This window comes from Miscanthus floridulus, chromosome 19 (genome assembly GCF_019320115.1).
Source record: "Miscanthus floridulus cultivar M001 chromosome 19, ASM1932011v1, whole genome shotgun sequence".
In the NCBI taxonomy this organism is placed as follows: Eukaryota; Viridiplantae; Streptophyta; class Magnoliopsida; order Poales; family Poaceae; genus Miscanthus; species Miscanthus floridulus.
In genome coordinates, this window is record NC_089598.1 from 37,193,866 (window position 1) to 37,214,465 (window position 20,600).

Below are 20,600 nucleotides of genomic sequence, written 5' to 3' on the forward strand. Positions count from 1 at the left end.
TTTTGGTGGACCAGACCCATCGATCCGGGCCGGCCCAAGCTTAGCCGTAAGGGTATAGGGGTTAATACCCCCACAGCCGCCGTATCAACACGCGCGCGTCGTGCCGAAGGCAGGCCCGCGCGTCTTCGCCATCCCCAGCGGAACCACATGCCCCAAAAGCCCAAAAAGGAGCAGAAAGCTTTGCCTCCTCTCTCTCTTCTCTCCTGTTCCACGCGAGAGTCAGTCGCTCAAGGCCGCGGCGAGGAGAAGCAGCAGCCAGCAGCGCGTCCCTCACCTCTCCAATGCCGGCCTCCTCCCTCCTCCGTGCAACCTGTGTAAGTCGCGCTCTCATCCCGTGTTCTCTGCTCTGGCCCCTCACCTCTTGTTGGCCGGGAATGGTTGCTCCTGCGGCGTCGCTCAGCTCTTGCCCGTCTCGCAAGCGCTTCTTGGACGCTGCTGACCGCCGAGGCTTCTTGAGCATAGTTTTAAATGACCCGCTATAGCCTCTTGAGACAGTATGCCGCTATTTGAGTTTGTGTACAATTTAGCCGCTATATCCTGCTATAGCCCGATATATTCCATTATTAGCCCGCTATTTAAAACATTATTTGTGATACAAGCCTACGCTCGCGATGGAGGGATTTTTGAGGGACTTCCTGTGCGGGATCGGCAAGGGAGACGACGCGCCGCCACCGGAGCAGAAGCCGGGGGCAACTTCGGGAGGAAATGGAGGAGGAGGTAGACCTCAGTCTTGGGCTGTCTCTAGGCGGCCTGTTCGGGATCGCTAGGAAGGGGGACAAGCTCCCCCGGTCGTCGTCTGAGTCGGCCATGATGGCGACGCCGGTGGAGGTGCCGGCGCCGCCCGCCCTCCCGCGGGCAAGCGGGAGCCCTTCCTCTGCCTCTTCGCAAGGTGATGGGCAGAGATTGCAAGGTGCGTGCGGCTTCTCTTTGTGAGGTTTATACTATCTTTATTTAGTATTTTGCTACCCTTGATAGTTAATTTGGCTAAGATTCCGTGCTTAGCAGTGCCGATTGTGACCGCTTTGGTAAATGGTAGTAATTGCGAACTATTTTCCAAAACTGTGTTAAGTAGGCGGCATAATATTTTATTGCAGAGAACTATGTTGATTCAGTCATTCTTTCTGTTATAGGTGTGTATTTCTCATCAAATATCTCTGAGAAAAGATTAGTAGTTACCTGTGTGATGCACTAACAGTTTGAAGTTTAGTAGAGTATTTGATATTTCCATGAATACTTATGTGCAGAAGCAATATGCACAGATGTGTGTCTAAAGTACTTTCAAAAAATTGTAGTTTTGCTAATTGGTTTTTAATTAAGTTACTATGTAGATTTGTTAAAATTTTAATGGCAATGTAAATAAACAGAAAGAATACATGTTTTAAGGTAACAATCACATGTTGAGAAATCGAATGTCTCAGTGAGTCAGTGTTGCCTGAAATAAACATCAACAGCTTTTCACAGATTCCCAATATCTGTAAATACTTACTGAATATTGCAGGCAGTGGCACCCTCATGAGGACTAGTTCACTCCCTGCTGTCACAGAGGCTGCTGGCAATGAAGAATGGAAGAAACGTAAGGAAGCACAGAGTCTGAAGAGACTCGAGGTTAAGAAGAAGCACAGAGTCTGAAGAGACTCGAGGTTAAGAAGAAAAGGATTGAGGAGGAACTCTCTCACTTGCAGCACTTCGAAAGAAGCGGCCGGGCAGATTCCAGAGGAGATGAATGCACACACTGAAAAATTAGTAAGTTGTGATGAAGCTGTTCTGGGCAATAACGAAAATGATGGCAGTGGCAAGCATCTGGCGAAGGGGCATCCCCCAAAGTACCAGGCTACAATTACATCACAAGATAGTTTGTCAGCAATTGGAAAGAAGCCAAACTCAGCCTTCAAAGGTATCCCCTTTTGTTTGTTAAGTACAGCGTTTAGGTATTCTTAGTATCCATTTCCCATGCTTCCAAAAACATGAATCTTGCCAATGCACCACAGGTGTAATAATACATGAATGAACTGGATTGATATTTGCCCTTAAATTAGGACTTTGGGCCCAAAGATCAATGCTATTTACGTCTATATTATACTCATTGGATTTTTTTTTGGTTTGTTATCATTAAGCTCTATATTATACTCATTCCTGATTATTTTTTTTGGAACAGCCGTCACTAAGGAGCACAGCTCGTCATCATCTATTCCCTCCTCCGGTGAAGCTATAAGGAGGTTGACGGTAGCAAGTCCACCGACGCCTTCGTCTCCGGCTCCCAGAACAGCAGCAACCCTTGGTTCCAAGGGAGATCAAAGCATTTTAGGCAGGGCTGCTGTGCTGCAAGGGCAAACAGCATGGGGGGACGTGGAAAGGCGGTTGATGCAGGAGATGCCGGGCGTGTTCATCAAGGGGCTGCCCAATGGCAACAGGGTCGAAGGCTTCCTGTATAAATACAGGGAAGGAGAAGAGGTGAAAATCGTATGCATCTGCCATGGAAGCTTCCTTACTCCTTCGGAGTTTGTGCACCACGCCGGAGCCGGCAACGGCAAGGTAGATAACCCGCTGCGACACATTGTCATGAGCCCTACCCCGACCCTGTGAACCCTGCTTCGCCAGCAGCCCCGTGCAGCAAGTGTTCTGAAGAGTCAGCCTTTAGCCTAGCGTTAGAGTAGAATCTCATCATCATATTGTGTTTGTGGTGCAGTGCCCGATTAAATTTTTGGGCATTATGTTAACATAACCTGTTGATAATGTTCTGATCCTTTCTAAGCCTGCAACATTTTTTTTTTCTTGTATGTAGGTGTTCCTGCAGAAAACGAAGCTCACGATAGAGTGTTAGCGGCCATGACTTCACGCAGGCACATATATAGCTCCAATCACTTTACTGCCTGAATAACTTAGACCAGTAGTCCAGTACTTAGAAAAGGGTGAGCCATCCATATGTATTTCAGCTGTAGAGGCTGGAGCATGTTAAGCTTATATATGTTAGGTTAGTGTTCTTAGGTATGTTCATCGGATCGGGATATTTAGCATAGTAATAGAGTATTCGAATTTCACAGAGAGAGAGAGAGAGGGGTGATAGGTCGCAAACCATCGAATGCCGTAGTTGTTGAAGCTCCGGCCGGGGTTTCGTTGACGGACGCCATCTGCGCCCCGGCAGCGATGGTCGGTGGAGAGGGAGTCGGCGCTGTGGCGTCCTCGGCGGCGGCGTGTGCGTCGGGTGGCGTTGCCGGCGTCGGTGATGCTTCCCGTCGCTGGCAGCGCCCCTACTTTCGATCGGGTCTAGGGTTTAGGATGTCGGTGGGGTGACTGGCGGCGCGGTGAACCTCGTACTGCGAGCCCCGGCCCCCACCTTCCTTTATAGCGCTGTGCGACGGGGGCCCACCAACCATGTAGGGTTGGGCGCCCCCGATCAGGGCGCGAGGACAAGGCCCAGTTAGGCCGTTGGGCCTAACTGGTGGGAGATCAATCCTAACATTCTCCCCCTTGATCTCTCATCTATTCTTCGTTCTTTAATTTCATACTCAAAACTTTCAATTCATATTTTTCTTGCTTTCATCCTATTTTATCACAGATTAGTGCATAGAACTGTCCCATCGTCACAGCAATTAGTGCCGTTAGACTAACAGCCATAATACAATTCTCTTAAACCCATGCCGGCTACATGTTCTCTGAACACGTTGGGTGGTAAGCCCTTTGTGAGCGGATCCACGAGTATTTTCTCTGTACTTATATGCTCAAGATTTATTATATGATCCCGAACTTTATCTTTCACAACATAATACTTTATGTCAATGTGTTTGGCAGCACCACTTGACCTATTGTTGTGAGCGTACTGTACCGCTGGATTGTTATCACAATACAATCGCAGTGGTTCATTTATATCATCAATCACTTTCAATCCGGGTATGAATTTCTTCAGCCAGTTCACCTGCCCCGTTGCCTCATAGCATGCTACAAACTCGGCATACATTGTCGAGGATGTAGTTACGGTTTGTTTCGAGCTTTTCCACGATATAGCCCCTCCTGCGAGAGTAAATACATATCCTGACGTGGATTTTCTTTTGTCTCCCGCATAATCAGAATCTGAATACCCCTCTATCTGCAGGGAATAAGATCTTCTATACGTAAGCATAAGGCCTTTTGTGCCCTGCAAATAACGTAGGACTTTCTTCACTAATTTCCAATGTTCAATCCTGGATTCTTTTGATATTTGCCAAGTAACCCGGTAACAAAAGCTAAGTCAGGGCGTGTACACACTTGAGCATATTGTAAACTTCCAACAGCTGAAGCATACGGTACCGCTTTCATTCGGTCAATTTCATATCGGTTCTTGGGACACTGATGTTCCCCAAATCTATCGTCCTTGACTATAGGAGCAGGTAAAGGACTACACGCATGCATACTAAATTTCTTCAGGACCTTTTTTATGTATGCCTTTTGCGATAATCCTAGAACCCCTTTTCTCCTGTCTCGGTGAATCTCTATTCCCAAAACGAACGAGGCCTCACCGAGATCTTTCATATCAAAGTTCGAGGACAAGAATTTCTTCGTTTCCATTAGTAGATTGATATCACTGCTAGCAAGCAAGATATCATCCACATACAAAATTAGGAATATATACTTTCCATTCCTGAACTTTGCATAAACGCAATTGTCCTCAACATTTTCTTCAAACCCAAAACCTTTTATCGTTCTATCAAACTTCAAATACCACTGCCTTGAAGCTTGTTTCAATCCGTAGATTGATTTCTTCAGGCGGCATCCCATATTTTCCTTTCCTTTTACGACAAAACCTTTCGGTTGTGCCATATAAACATTTTCTTCCAAATCCCCATTTAGGAAAGCCGTCTTTACATCCATTTGATGTAACTCTAAGTCATAGTGGGCTACAAGTGCCATTATAATTCTGAAGGAATCTTTACATGAGACTGGAGAAAACGTCTTATTGTAATCAATCTCTTCTCTTTGCGTGAAGCCTTTTGCCACAAGTCGCGCTTTAAATCTTTCTATATTCCCTTGGGAGTCATATTTCGTTTTGTAGACCCATTTACAGCCTACTGTTTTGGCTCTTTTAGGAATATTTTCTAAGTCCCAAACTTTATTGGTACTCATTGATTTCAATTCATCTTCCATGGCCTTAAGCCACTTTGATGAGTGGTCGCTTCTTATGGCTTCTTCAAATGAGGTGGGATCATCCCCCATCTAACATTCTTCTGTTTCATAAACTTCATAGTCATCAGTAATAGCTGATCGTCTTATTCTTTGAGACCTTCTAGGTGCCTCCGGCACTTGTTCCACATTGGGCTGTTGTTGTTCTTCCTCATGTGCAACATTTGGTTCTATAGTTTCCTCAAGGATAGGTTCCTCAAGGACAGGTTCCTCATGTTCATTCATTGTCGCCACGGGAGAACTTGCAACAGGTGTTGGCACTACAGTGTCCTGCACTATCGGTGCAACAGCAGCAGGTAGCGTGAAGAATGGTTCTTCAACCATCGGAGTGGGTACATGTACCCGCTTCTCCTATAGGCTGATTTCTCGTGCTACCATGCTCCCCCTGATCATGTTATCCTCCAAGAACACAGCGTGTCTTGTTTCTACAATCTTCGTATGTCTGTCAGGACAATAAAAGCGATATCCTTTCGATTTTCTGGATAGCCAATAAAATGGCAGCTAACTATCTTGGAGTCTAACTTTCCTATGTTTGGGTTAAACACTTTTGCCTCAGCTGGACAGCCCCACACACGCAAATGGTTAAGTGAGGGTTCCCTTCCTGTCCATAATTCATACGGTGTTTTAGGCACCGATTTACTTGGTACTCGATTAAGTATGTGAATGGCGGTTTTCAGTGCCTCCATCCATAAACTAATCGGTAATGTGGAGTAACTCATCATGCTTTTTACCATATCCATTAAGGTACGGTTACGTCTTTCAGCCACTCCATTCTGCTGAGGCTCCCCCGGTGTGGAGTACTGAGCAACTATGCCATTTTCCTGTAGAAACCTTGCGAATGGTCCAGGAATTTGGCCATATGGGGTATGTCGCCCATAGTACTCTCCACCTCGGTCTGATCGTACTATCTTGATTTTCTTATTGTGCTGATTTTCAACTTCAGCTTTAAATATTTTGAATTTATCCAATGCTTCCGATCTTTCTTTAATTGGATAAATATTGCCATAACGAGAGTAGTCGTCTGTGAATGTTATAAACAAGTCATAACCATCCACACTTTTCACAGGAAAAGGACCACATATATCTGTGTGGATTATTTCTAAAATTCCTGTGCTTTGTTTGGCATCTTTCTTAATTTTCTTGACATACTTTCCTTTGATGCAATCAATACATTGCTCTAAATCTGAAAATTCTAAGTGCGGAAGAATTGATTCCTTAACCAATCGTTCCATTCTCCCCCTCGAAATATGGCCCAAGCGACAATGCCATAATTTAGAAGAGACAATATCAATTCTCTTTCGCTTCTTAGTTACATCCGCAGATGGGGAATCATTCACATTCTCATCACATACATTGTTTGCATTCTCAGCAAGAGATAATAAATAAAGCTTGTCTTGTCGGAAGGCAAGACCAACACATTTATTATTAACCAGTATCTTACACTTGCCATCACCAAAATGGCAATCAATTCCATTATCATCAAGTTTCGAAACACTTATCAAATTTCTACGCAAAGAGGGAACATAAAGTACTTCTTTAAGTCTAAGTACAAAACCATTATTCAATTCTAAAGAAAAATCTCCAATGGCTTCAACATTGGCTTGCAGTCCATTTGCAACTTTAATCGTTCTTTCTCCTCTTTGCAAGGTTCTCGTCCCACTTAACCCCTGTAAAGAATTTGCAACATGAGTAGTTGCTCCTGAATCAACCCACCAAGTGGATTTATCATAACATAAATACAGAGATTCATCTACAAATGTAATAAATTCATCACCTTTCTTTAGCAGAGATTTCAGGAAGTCTGGACAATCCCTCTTGTAGTGTCCCTTCTTGAAGTAGTGCTTGCACTGATCTTTTTCTGCTCCACCATACTGCTGATTCTCAGAATCCTAGGGTTTCTTTCCCTGTGAACTGGAGGAAGAGGTCTTATCTCACTTAGGTTTCCCTTGTGGTTTAGAATTCTTGCCATTAAAGTTCTTTCTTTTGTTGTCCTTCACAAAATGAGCAGATTTACCTTGTGAGGACTTTATCCTCTCCTCTTCTTGAGCGCACATTGAGATGAGTCTTTCTATGCCCCATCTTTCAGGCTGCATATTGTAGTTCACAATGAAGGTGTCATATTCTTTCGGCAAGGAAGCAAAAATCAAATGAATCAGGAAATCCTTCTCCTTCAAATTCATTTCTTTTAGCTTGGATGCCGTAGTGTTCATCTTCAAAATATGCTCTCTTATGCTACCACCAGTGAATTTCTCATTCACAAGCTTCTTAATCAGTGAACTTGCTATGGCCTTGGTAGACCCAGTAAACTAACTCTTGATTTTCTCAAGATATTCTTTGGCAGTAGCACATTCAGGGATTGAGCCCCTTATCTGTTCTTCTATGGTGACTTTGGCTACCAACAGGCACTTGCGGTTGGAGAGAGTCCATTGCCTATGTTCAAGGTCATATTTCATTCTTATTTCAGCATGATCATGCTTCCGAGAAGCAAAATCAGCGTCAGATTCATTGTCACCTCTCACCGGGTCCTCTGGCTCAGTAGGACACGGTGAGGTGATGGCAAAATCGACCTCTCCCAATGCAAGTTCCAATTCATACTTCTCCCGCCACACATGGTGATTGGTTCCGTTGAGTGTCGGGATGTTGGCAATGTTCACAATGCATTTGCCTCCTGAAATCATACCAGAGTAAGTAAGAAACATTTATACATAAAATTCCATGCTTTAACTCAACGTTGGTCAAATTAAAACTTATAATTCATCCATGCAAAACATTTTACATCACCGTTGGGCAGAAGTAAAATTAATGCACGATTTCTCATGGATCAAAAGTTATAATATTGTTATTAACAACATTGGTCAGAAAATAACAATATCATAATCGCATCAAAATTATCAAAAATTTATTTCTCTTAAAATTAAATTATCCCGTTGGTTCAAATTTAATCAAAGAGAACAATAATTATCATGCACAGCGGAAACATTAATAATCTTTTCATGTTATTATTTTCCAGAAACACTAAAAAATTTATTGTTTTCTGGGCAAAATATCGTTGGATAAAATTTGCACAGAAAATTGTGTCAAAATCATTCAAATTCATCAAAATATGCATTTAAAATTGTTTCTGGAAAATAATAAGAAAAATTTTCTTGTTCTTCTTTTCATTTTTCAGCCCAGCGCGGCCCAAGACGCGCTGAACCGGCTCGGCCCGGCTTGCCTCGCGCGCACAGGCCGCACCCAGGTCGCAACCTGGGCCTGGGCCGGCAAAGCGCCGCGCGCGCTCGCTCCCGCCTGGGCCAGCGAGTTGGCCCAGCGAATCACGGCCGTTCATCTCGATCCGACGACCGAGCGGCCGTTTCGCGCGGATCAAAACGTCGCCGCGGCCGATGCCCTGGAAACCCTAGCGCATTCTTCTCCTCCCCTTTCTCACTCTTCGCTCTTTCTCAGCCGCAGCGATGACCGCAGCCATCGAGTAGCCGTGAGCGAGGAAGGCAAAGCGGGCAGCCATGGCGAGCCTTGGCGCCGTCGCCGGCCCCCTCGCCGGCGCGTGTGCTCCCCAACGGGTGAGCACGCCGCCGTCGAGCGGCCTGGCCGCGGCGCTTCCATGGCCGAGCCCGGCGAGCCTTGGCCCCCGGCTCGGCTTCTTCTCCAGCGCCGGCGAAAAAGCCGGTTCGGCTCTTCTTCTTCTTCCGCGCCGGTGGAGGTTCATCCGACGAACCCTAACCCTAATTTTTCCCTTTCTGATTTTGAGTTTGTTCTTTTCGGTTTTATCCGAATGGGGAAAACTAGGGTTAGGGTTAGGGTTGGTTCTAGCCGATTCGATTTCTTTGCTGTTTATTTCTTTCTTTCGTTCATCCGAATGGAAAAAAATTGGGATTAGGGTTAGGGTTCGACCCTTCTTCTTTCTTCTTCCCCTTTTCCCCTCTTTTGGATTTGCGTCTAGGGTTCTTGGAATCCGACCCTCCCTTTTCCCCTTCTTCAATCCCTTGTTCAGTTTTGATTTTGGGAATTAGGGTTAGGTCTTAGGGTTCGGTTTTCTACTTTCTTTCCCGATCCGCATCTGATTTCTTGACGAACCGTGGCTCCGGTACCATTGTTAGGTTAGTGTTCTTAGGTATGTTCATCGGATCGGGATACTTAGCATAGTAATAGAGTATTCGGATTTCACACACAGAGAGAGAGAGGGGTGATAGGTCGCAAACCATCGAATGCCGTAGTTGTTGAAGCTCCGGCTGGGGTTTCGTTGACGGACGCCATCTGCGCGCCGGCAGCGACGGTCGGTGGAGAGGGAGTCGGCGCTGTGGCGTCCTCGGCGGCGGCGTGTGCGTCGGGTGGCGTTGCCGGCGTCGGTGGTGCTTCCCGTCGCTGGCAGCGCCCCTACTTTCGATCGGGTCTAGGGTTTAGGATGTTGGTGGGGTGACTGGCGGCGCGGTGAACCTCGTACTGCGAGCCCCGGCCCCCACCTTCCTTTATAGCGCTATGCGACAGGGCCCACCAACCATGTAGGGTTGGGCGCCCCCGATCAGGGCGTGAGGTGGGCCTAACTGGTGGGAGATCAATCCTAACAATATATTCTGCTACCTAAGGCCTTGTTCGGACGTAGTTGGATTCACCTCAATCCAAACACATGTAGATTGATGTGAATCCGATAACATCCAAACAAGGCCTAAATAAAATATGAATCCACGATAAGCTGACACTGGCAATTCCTAGAAACATGTCTGAGAAAAGACTGAATAGATGGCACAATGATCTAGAACGCGCAATTTATTATATAAGTATACGACTTAGAGCAGGGAAAGGTTTCTACATCTGATTTGATTGCTTATATATACGAAACTAAAACTTAGCTGCAGCGACCTGACAACATCATCAATTAGTCCTAATATAATAACCTCGCTATTTGCTCAACCAAGTCGCATTGACACGGAATTGGAACTGCAATTCTGCATAGGTTTCATGCATCATGCTTCAACTGTCATAGCATCTGTTGCTTGACATCAAGGTGAACAAACATCTACATATATATCTTACACAAGTGCTAAAACCCAACGAGAGCAATACAGAACAGTAATAAAGTGTTAGGTGCGCAGGGAAGAAGAAGAAGGCACGAAGGGCTATGACTGTTGCGCGTCTGGCAACAGGTGGTGTAGAGCTGAGTGACTATTTTTTTTTGAGTGGAGAGCCGAGTGACTAAGTAGTCAGCCTTGGGGCTGTAGTGTCGGGTTAGCGGGCCTGCGTGCGGCTAGTCACGGTGGGGCGCTGACGACTATGGGGAACCTCGTCACATGTGCCCTAGCCCCCACCATCCCTTTTAATAGAGCTGCGCGATGGGGGCCCATCAGCTACTTAGAACCGGCTGAGCGCCCCCGATCAGGGCACGTATCAAGGACCCAATTGGCCATTGGGCCAACTGGTGGAGATCATACTAACATTTCCCCCCTAATCTCACCTTATGACTTAAACTTAACTTACTTTATCTTGTTCCCATTCCATCATAGATCAATGCATAGAGCGTGTCTCATCGTCATGGTTAGTTGCCATTAGACTTAATAGCTACAATGCACCTCTCTGTTTTGAAACAGATACTCAACTAGTCCCTTAGTATCTAGAAATCATAGGCTTTCCCATAAACCCACGTCGACTGGGTGTTATTTGAACGCACTGAGTGGTTAGCCTTTGGTAAGCAGATCCGTAAGTACTTACTCGGTACTTATGTGCTCAATACTTTCAAAATAATTCTGAATTTTCTTATTTACAACATATAACTTAGTGTCAATGTGTCTGGCAGCGCACTTGACCTATTGTCTTAGGAGTTAACTTACTTTAAATGGTTATTGTTGTTGTCTACCATTGTTAAATCCGGGTACAAATTCCCTTAACGTCTTTTGCCTATTCTTTAAGCCTCATGTCAAGCTATACTGGCCCCATTCGCGTGCCCTTAAACCTGGCTTGATCCGCTTCTTTTTTCATCCGAAACAGTATTTTCCTCTCACAAATTTCTCCAAACCATCCAAATTTCTCTACAACCATACCAGCCGATCACCCCCACTATGATATGCATCACTGATGACACCACAACTGTTTTTTTGGAGCTTTTCCACAATAATACTCCAACTGCGAGTGTTAGCAACTGCTGTTGATTTCACTACACATCTCGTCAAGACTTAACTTTTATACCATCAACTATTTGAGAGTACTTGTTCTTTCTTACTCAGCATGAGGCCTATGATACTTTACAAAATTGCAAGACATTTTCAATTCTATTCCAGTGATCTATATCTGAACTGGACTTCTGCCAAAATATCTCGGATACATAAACTACGTCAGGGTAAGTTCTTACTTGTACTTGTACACTCATCAAGCTTCCAACAACTGAAGCATATGGAACCATATTCATTTGATCGATCTCATATCGGTTCCTGTAACACTTAAAGTTCTCAAATCTATTACCCTTGACTGTAGGAGCAGACGTATGTTTACTCGCATGCATACTTTATTTCTCTATAATCTTTTCTAAGTATGTCTTTGCGATAGTCCTAATACCCCATTTTCTTCTATCTCGATGAATTTCGATTCCTAGAACCAATGATGCTTCACCAAGATCATTTACATTAAAACTTGAGGACAAAACTTCTTCTTCAATGACAGATTAACATCACTACAAGTGAGTAGAATGTCATCTATCCACAGAATGTGGAAAATGAATTTTCCATTCTTGAACTTCGCATAACGCTATTGTCCTTCTCATTTCCTTTAAAACCCAAACTTTCTTATCGCTTCATCAACTTCAAATATTACTATCTAGAGACTTAATTTTAATCCATAAATGAATTTTTACAGGCGGCATCTCATATGTTCTTTTTCTTCCATGACAAAACCTTTGGGTTGTGCCATGTAAACGTTTTCATACAAATCCCCATTGAGGAATGCCGTCTTTACATCCATCTAATGTAACTCTTAATCGTAATGTGCCAATAACACCATTATGATTCTAAAAGAATCCTTACATAAGACTAGAGAGAAAACTCTCATCGTAATCTATTCATCCTCTTTACATAAAGCCTTTTGCTACAAGTCATGCTTTATATCTTTCTACATTTCCTTTGGAGTCACATTTTGTCTTGTATACCCATTTACAACCTACTATTTTGGCTTCATTAGGAATTTTATCTAAGTCCCAAACATTATTGGGATTCATCGAATTCACTTCAGCTTTATATCTTTCTACATTCCCTTTAGAGTCACATTTTGTCTTGTAGACCCATTAATAGCCTACTGTTTTGGCTCCATTAGGAATTACTTCTAAGTCCCAAAATCGTTGGTATTCATCGAATTCATTTTAACTTCCATAGCTTCTTTCCATTTAAACGAGTAAACGCTTCTCATGGCTTCTTCAAATGAGGTGGGATCATGCTCCATTTGAATTTCTTTACTTACATAGACTTCATAGTCAGAAAAACTGGTTTACTAATTCTTTGAGACCCTCCAGGGCCTTAGCTACTGGCACTTTCATATGGAGCTGTTGTTGCTCTTCATTGCCAAGAGGCAATTGATTCTACAGGCTTCTGTATTACAAGATCCTTGTTTATATTATTTATCTTCTTTGAAGAGCCAACAATAGGTATTGTATTAGTCATACAACATCAACAGGTATTGAGAAACTTGTTGCTCCTGAGTCACTGGAGTGGGCACGCATTCCATCTTCTCTTCAAGTCTTAGATCTCTATATACCTCTACATAGCATGCTCCCCCAAATCATCCCACCATTTCTAAAGATGGTGTATCTTCAAATATTTTATTTTGGGTTAAATCTGTTATAACCTCATATGGCGCTTTAAGCACCACCTTAACATCTTTGAGGCTGACTACGCTATCTTCCTGTCGGAACTTTAAAAGGTCCAGGAATTTAGTTATTTCTCTACTTAGGGGTATCATTGTTGTGACCGTTGTACTCCTCCGACGGTCGCATACATCTTAATTAATCTTTATTTCACTCTTAATGAAGAGTATCTTTCTTAATTAATCTTTATATTCTCCCCCTTAAAATATGGCATAGACTTTACTGCCATAATTTCGAGAACCATTAAGAAAACATGTGAACGAGGAGATATATATGACTCACTTTATTCACATGATTATGTTATGCGAACATAGTTATTTCTTGATTCGTATAGGAGTACACTTTCCTTATTTCACTTTGAGAACTCAACGAGGTCTTTCATTAGGAGTGCTTTTGCAAGTCACACTTGCATTTTTCTTATCTTTTGGTTAGTATTGACCATGATGATGCATTTCTATTGTGCCAAGGTCAATACTAGGACAGCATAAGAGCTACCCAAACTTCTCTCGCTATGCGGGATACAAAACATGTGAATCATCACAAAACTTCTCCCATCATGCAGGATTGACTAGCATAAGTACTATGCAAAAACTTCTCCCCATACGGGATAGATCTATACTAAACTTAGTATGATGACTAAAACATTCACTTATACTTTATTTTCCAATTAAATCTTTCTGTTGGTTCCAATTTAATCAGAAAATTAGTAAACTAGCAAAAACTGTCCTGAACTGGCTTGACTCAAGCCTTTTCATTCACATATCCCAGCATTGTAGCCCGTTGGCATGCAGCCAAGTGATCTCGTCGGTTAAATAAACAAGGTGCTTCTGCATTAATTCTACATCACCGTTGGGCATAACATATAATTAATGCACAAAACTCATAAATCAACTTGAAATACATGCAACTACTCTTCAAAATTAAATTCTCTCGTTGGTTCAAATTTAATTAGAAGATAATGAACACTTCATCGCAGCAGAAACATATTAATAAAATACATTCTATTAGTTCAGGAACATTTCTTGGTCCTTATCTACTTTCTGAAAAATTGACCACGTTGGTGTAAAATTTATCAGAGATTTAAACTTCAACCTTAAATTTATTATAATATTGTCATCATCAATGTTGGTCAGAAAATAACAATACCATAATCTTATTTAAACTTCAAACTTAAATTCATTATAATATTATCATCATCAATGTTGGTCAGAAAATGACAATACTATAATCTTACTTAAACAAAAACCGGACTACTCCTCTAATTTAAATTTTTCCGTTGGTTCTAATTTAATTAGAGGATAAACTCAATCATAGTTTACTAAATATAACTGCTCTTCAAATTAAATTCTCCCGTTGGTTCGATTTTAATTAGAAGATAATAAACATTAAACTTTGCAGCGGAAACTTAAACATAATTTGTGAATTTTTACCCACAGGAAAACTCCTCTTAACTAATTTTATTTGAGCCATTAACCAATTTCTAGGAAAAAAACTAAATTCTCTCGAAAAAGAAAAAGAAAAAAGGGCTCATTCTTCTCTGGTCAATCGGCTCGAGCAGCAAAGCGGCCCGACCTTTTTAGCCTTTTGGCCTGCTTATCGCCGCGTGTGGTTTGTCCCACGAGGAACAAAACTACAGCCCCCCAAAACCCTAGGTCATTTCTTTCCTCTCCCTCCGATTTTTTGGGCAGCAGCCACTGGGAGAGCATGCGCGGGTTGCCGACACCGCCGGCGGGAGCACGCGCCGAAGCTGATGCCGTGCCACTGGGCTGCTCCTCGTCGGAGCATGCGTGCGGCTGAGGCTGCACGCGGCTCCGTCGAGTCGCTGCATGGTGGCATGCGGAGGGAGATGTTGCGGCTGAACGCCGCCTTTGTCTTCGTTGCCAGCACAGGCGTTCGCTGCGCGCGGCGCTAAGGGAAATGGTGCATGGGGTGAAAGCCACCGCGGCCGTGAAGGGGCCCATGGGGTCGACGCCCACGGTGTTGCACGGCGGCGAGTGAGAGCGCAAGCCGACGAGCGGTGCGGTGCTTCCTGAAGCTAATCCGGTAAGTTAAACTCCCCCAACCCCTTCTTCTTCTTCTGTCTTCCCGGAGTGGGTCCGATCTAGGGTTAGTGTTCGTTCATGCTACCGGCAGTCGTCGGTCTAGATCCGACGAGCCATCGTGGTTTCTATCCTGCGGCAGAGCGCCGCCGGCAGTTGTCGGTGAAACCGATGGCCACCGCTTATCAAAAAAATTCTAAAAATTTCTTATTTTCGATTTTAACTCGAAATCGAAAATCCTCTCCTTCTAATTGCTTCTACCCCACTAAATCTACATACTAACCTGGCTCCGATACCTTTGTTAGTTTCTTAGGATGATCTAGGTGCAGATCAGAGGGTTTTGTTACTGGTTGAATCAATTAGACCTAGAGCATGCTTCGGGAGAGAGAGATAGTGAGGGAGAGAGGTTTAGGAGATCTCTGACCATCGGGCTTGGAGGAGGATGATCCATCCATGGCCATGTCGGTGATGTAGGGCGTCGGAGAAGGAGAAGCAGGTGAGTCCCGCGGCGGCGTAGACGTCGGGTGGCGCAGAGGCGGCGGTGGACTTCCCGTCGCTTACAGCTCCTCCTTCTAGATCGGATTGGGGTTAGGACATCACGGTGGTGCACTGGTGGCTATGGGGAACCTCGTCACGTGTGCCCCAGCCCCCACCATCCCTTTTAATAGAGCTGCGCGATGGGGCCCATCAGCCACTTAGAATCGGCTGAGCGCCCCCGATCAGGGCACGGATCAAGGGCCTAATTGGCCGTTGGGCCAACTGGTGGAGATCATCCTAACAGCCTCGTCTCAGGTCACGCAAGCAGCTGCGTGCTCGATCCTCTGCGGGGACCTCTACCACGTCCGCCTTCACATCCACCGCTTCCACCGCGTTGGTTGGACCTCAACCTAGCTCCGAGAACATATGCAATCAGTATTAGATTCGGTTAAGGATGATTTGTTTTAGTTCTAAATACAAAGGGCGAGCAAGAGTATGGATTTCGACACATAATTTCTTTTAATTAAAATCATGATGGGATGTGCTAGGAATAGGCATACTTTCTTGTTAAGTAGCTAACCTTACTGTAGAAGTGCAATTTGATACTTATGTACAACAAACACTCTAGACGAGTTTTATGGTGGTAGCCAGTCACGGTCGCCTCTTGCTTATTTAATGAACTTATAACAATGTTCAATATTTGCATGTAATGTTATCTTATATTGCTACAATACTAAGTAAAAAAAAGAGATTCAAAGAGATATGTCACTTATGTACCTTGTAGTTTTCTCATATAAATGCATTTGCTCGTTTTCCTTCTCCTATATAAATTGTTGAATTTGGAAAACTGAAGACCCAGTTACTATATCCTGCCCTGATTGATTGAGTCATGTACTAAATTATTCTGATCTTAATTCAGATTATCAGGTGCCACCCAAGATCTGCCCAGGTCTGTTATATGCAATGTCGATGGTGTTAATCCGAAATTTCTTGAGGTAGGCAAGCTAAAGTTGAGGCAGCTGCAGAACGGGGAGAAAGCCTTCACAAAAGGGGCATACTACAACGGGAAGATGGTATGGAGTAAGGGATAAAGGGAGGTTCTTGATCTGCTGTGCAAATATCAGAGCAAGTTGGCTGGTTATATGGCAGCGGAGAAGATTCCGATGAGGTCTGCGAATCTGCCAAACATTTAAGTTTGTCTGTCAATGTTCATCCTGGTCGTGATCATGCAGATCCCTTGTTACATGAGTAAGTTTCTTATTCACTGTACCGATTCCGTCTTATTCTGTTATACATTTGTACATGTGTAACATGCCTAACACATCCCTCGATTCTAAGTTAAGAGTTTGAATGCAAAATTGGTATTGCCATTGTCGAGAGTCAAGACAGTAAAAGCAATTTCTTCTTTAGTTTTTTTGTCAACGTTTATTAGATACTCCCTCCGTTTCAAATTATAAGTCGTTTTGACTTTTTTAGTTCATACATTTTTCTACGTATCTAGACATATTATTATATCTAGATACATAGCATAATAGGTGTACCAGAAAAGTCTAAGCGACTTAGAATTTGGAACTGAGGGAGTAAATACGTAAGTTTTGTGATCTTAGTGAACTGAAACACAGGTTACACAAAGTTATGTACTTAGGATACACATGCAACTATCATAATAAGATTCCATGTGTAAGATATATATGACAGTTGCATGACTATATATCACGCTTAGAAAGAATGAGAACAATTATCAACAGGTTATGTTACCATAAAATAATGCCACCAATTCAATCGGGCATAAGTAAGCACTGCACCACAAACACAATCTGACGATGACATTCTACTGCTAGGCTAAAGGCTGACTCTACTCTATAGGACACAATCTAATGAAGGCCCTGTTCGCTTGGAGAAATCTGGAGGAATTTGTGAGAGAGTGAACAGTGAATTTCAGCCATAAACAGTGAATTCCGGCTGAAATTCACACCAGCCGAACGGCCCCGAAGGCTGCCCAACGGCAACAGGTTTGAAGGCTTCCTGTATAAATAGAGGAAAGCCAAAGATGTCAGAACCGTATGTATCTGCCATGCCTTACTCCTTCGGAGTTTGTGGAGCACGCCGGCATAACCCGTCGTGACACATTGTCGTCAGCCCTACCCCGACCCTGTGAACCCTTCGCGAGCAGACCTGTGCATCAAGTGTTCTGTAAGTAGAGTCGGCCTTCAGCCTAGCGTCAGAGTAGAATCTCATCGTCAGATTGTGTTTGGTGGTGCAGTGCTTACTTATGCCCGATTAAATTGGTAGGTATTATGGTAACATAACCTATTGATAATGTTCCGATCCTTTCTAAGCGTGATTAGTTGCAGTCATATATCTTACACACTGAAACATAGGTTACACAAAGTTATGTACATATTAGGAGACACATGCAACTGTCATAGTAGGATACACAAGTTACACATGCAACTGTTCCTGAGACTAAAAATTAGTCTCTGTCACATCGGATGTTTGACACTAATTCGAATTAAATATAGACTAATTACAAAACTAAGTGAAGTAAATATAGACTAATTACAAAACTAAGTGCACAGACTGAGATTAATTTACGAGACGAATCTGCTAAGCCTAATTAGTCCACGATTTGACAATATGGTGCTACAGTAAATATGTGCTAATCATGAATTAATTAGGCTTAACAGATTCGTCTCGCTAATTAGTCTATTCCTGTGCAATTAATTTTATAATTAGCTCATGTTTAGTCCTTCTAGTTAGCATCCAAACGTCTCATGTGACACGGACTAAACTTTAGCCCTGGGATCAAGCACCCCCTTAACATTTCTGATGTACTTAGGACACACCAACCATTTGTGCTGGACTGAAAGTTTGAAACAGTGATTCTCCAACATGTATAAAGTGTTCATCAATCCCAGCACCATAGATGTGGTTGTACGACCACCGCTGAAGCTGATTTTTTTTTATTTTTTAGCTTTTTTTTTAAATTTTTTCACAAATATGCCCCTGGAGGCATGATTTCAAAATCTGGACCCTTAGCTTGGCGTTATCGTTGCTGGCGCCGAGCTTACACTTCTCGGCGCCATCGTTGCTGACGTCGAGGTTGGGGCCACGTTGTCGGCGTGGACGCTGACATGGTAGCCAGCTCGGCGCCGTGGATTTTGGCGCCGAGCTCGGCACCAAAAATCCTGGCGCCAAGCCCTCTGTTACGTATGGGCCCTCACTTCCTTTCTCTCTTCCTCTCTCTTTCTCTCTACCGAGCCGCTGTCACCGCTGCCTTACTGCCGCGCCCACCGCTACCGCGCGTTGCCCCGGACGTCCCCGCCCACGCCAGCCTCCCTACCCTCGCCCCCGCGCCCGCGCCGGCCGTCCCCGCGCGCGCCCGCGCCGCCCCTCCTGAGTGCGCCCGCGCTGTCCCCGGGCCCTACAGCGCCTGGCCGCGCCAGGTAAAAATTGTGAATATGCAATATATGTACTTAGTTAACTTTGATTGTAATGTAGTAGTTCGATTATTTGTTATTTACTAGTTAATGTGATGACTCATGTAGTTGATTTAGTTAGTGATCTAGTGAGATAGATATGTAGATAGATAGAAACATAGATAGATAGGTACATAGATATAGTTAGATATGTAGATAGATAGAAACATAGATACATAGGTACATAGACATCTATTTTATGAGTACACTATATATATATACGTAGTTATTATCTTATTTACTTAGTTTGTAGTTAGAAAGTACTTGTTAGGTACTATCTATCGTCTAATTTGGACTAAAGGACATGTGTTTCGTTATGTGTTTGGACTAGATGGACAACCTAGTGACCATATATCATGGAGGCACCGTTGAATGTGATCGCTATGGATATGTTGAGTTTGTTGACATGCAAAGTGTGCTTGTGCTATTCAATGATAGGCCTTCATTTAGTGAGATGGTTGCAAAGGCTCGAGAGAAGCTGCATTGCCTTAGAGATGATGATGATGGCATTCCAGTTGAAGGTGTACTGCACCTAGGTTCTCCTCCCAACATTCTCAGGCAAATGATCCCAATTGGGTGTGTGGATCAGTGGGAGAACTATGTGAGATCGGCTATGAAGAGCCAGCTGCAATGTTTGGACGTGATTATGCATCGGGTGTTAGTTGATCCCATCCGTCATGGGTTTCCCCACTAATGGGTCAGTAGGCACACTTCGACCCTTCCGTCCTAGAACCTGATATAGATGTGGAGGTTGCACCTACGGTTCTCGATGCTCAATCTACCCCCAATCAGGTAGTTGGAGATGCTTGTTAGACTCATGATGTTGTGGTAGATCCTCCTCATGAGATCCCTTTGACACAGAATCATCCAAGTGTCTTATCTGCATGGTTATTGGGAGCTTACCCCCTTCCTTACATCCATTTCTTTTATTCTTTCCTCATTTCTCTACTTATGCTGCAGGAGACATTCCTGACAATGTGGATGTGCCCCCTATTGCTGCGCAAGTGCACTATAGAGATGGATTCCGTGGCTCCAATTGTGTTGAAATTATGAATGATTCAGAGCCATATGAGATGGCAAGGGCTCTTGATTCTGATGATGATCTCCCGGTTGGAGAGCTGACAGAGAGTGATGTTGAGATGCTAAGGCGTATCTTTCCTGGTCGCCGTGATCCATGAGTTCAGCGATCTTGCTCATTCAGATCAGGCGTGTGCAGAAGGACATGATGATGAGCTCCTAGAATCTCCTGAGGTCGGCCCTAACATGGTAATTAAGAATGGGAGGGTATTCAAGGACCTCCCTGCATTGAAGAGGTGGTTGCAGGCGTTTGTAGTGATACGAAAGAGACATTACAAGGTCTTGCATTCATATGCGGAGCGCCCGTTACACAGTTGTGTGTGACAAGCGCTGCCCATGGAGGGTTTGTGCAAGGAAGCAAAAGGTCACCGAAAAGTAGAAGATCACAAAAGTTGTTGGGCCACACAATTGTGCTGACCATGTGCTGATACTGAGGCATTGACAGTTGACATCTACCCTCATTGCCAAGCGGTTGATGGGAATATTGCAGGGAGAACCCAACTTGAAGGTTAGGACAATTATCAGGACCATTGA

General features: G+C 43.8%; 1 pseudogene; it reads left to right on the top strand.

Annotated features, from left to right (window-relative positions):
• Window positions 1-611: 611 nt before the first annotated feature.
• Window positions 612-2,583, top strand: LOC136526736 (ninja-family protein 4-like; annotated as a pseudogene).
• Window positions 2,584-20,600: the final 18,017 nt, after the last annotated feature.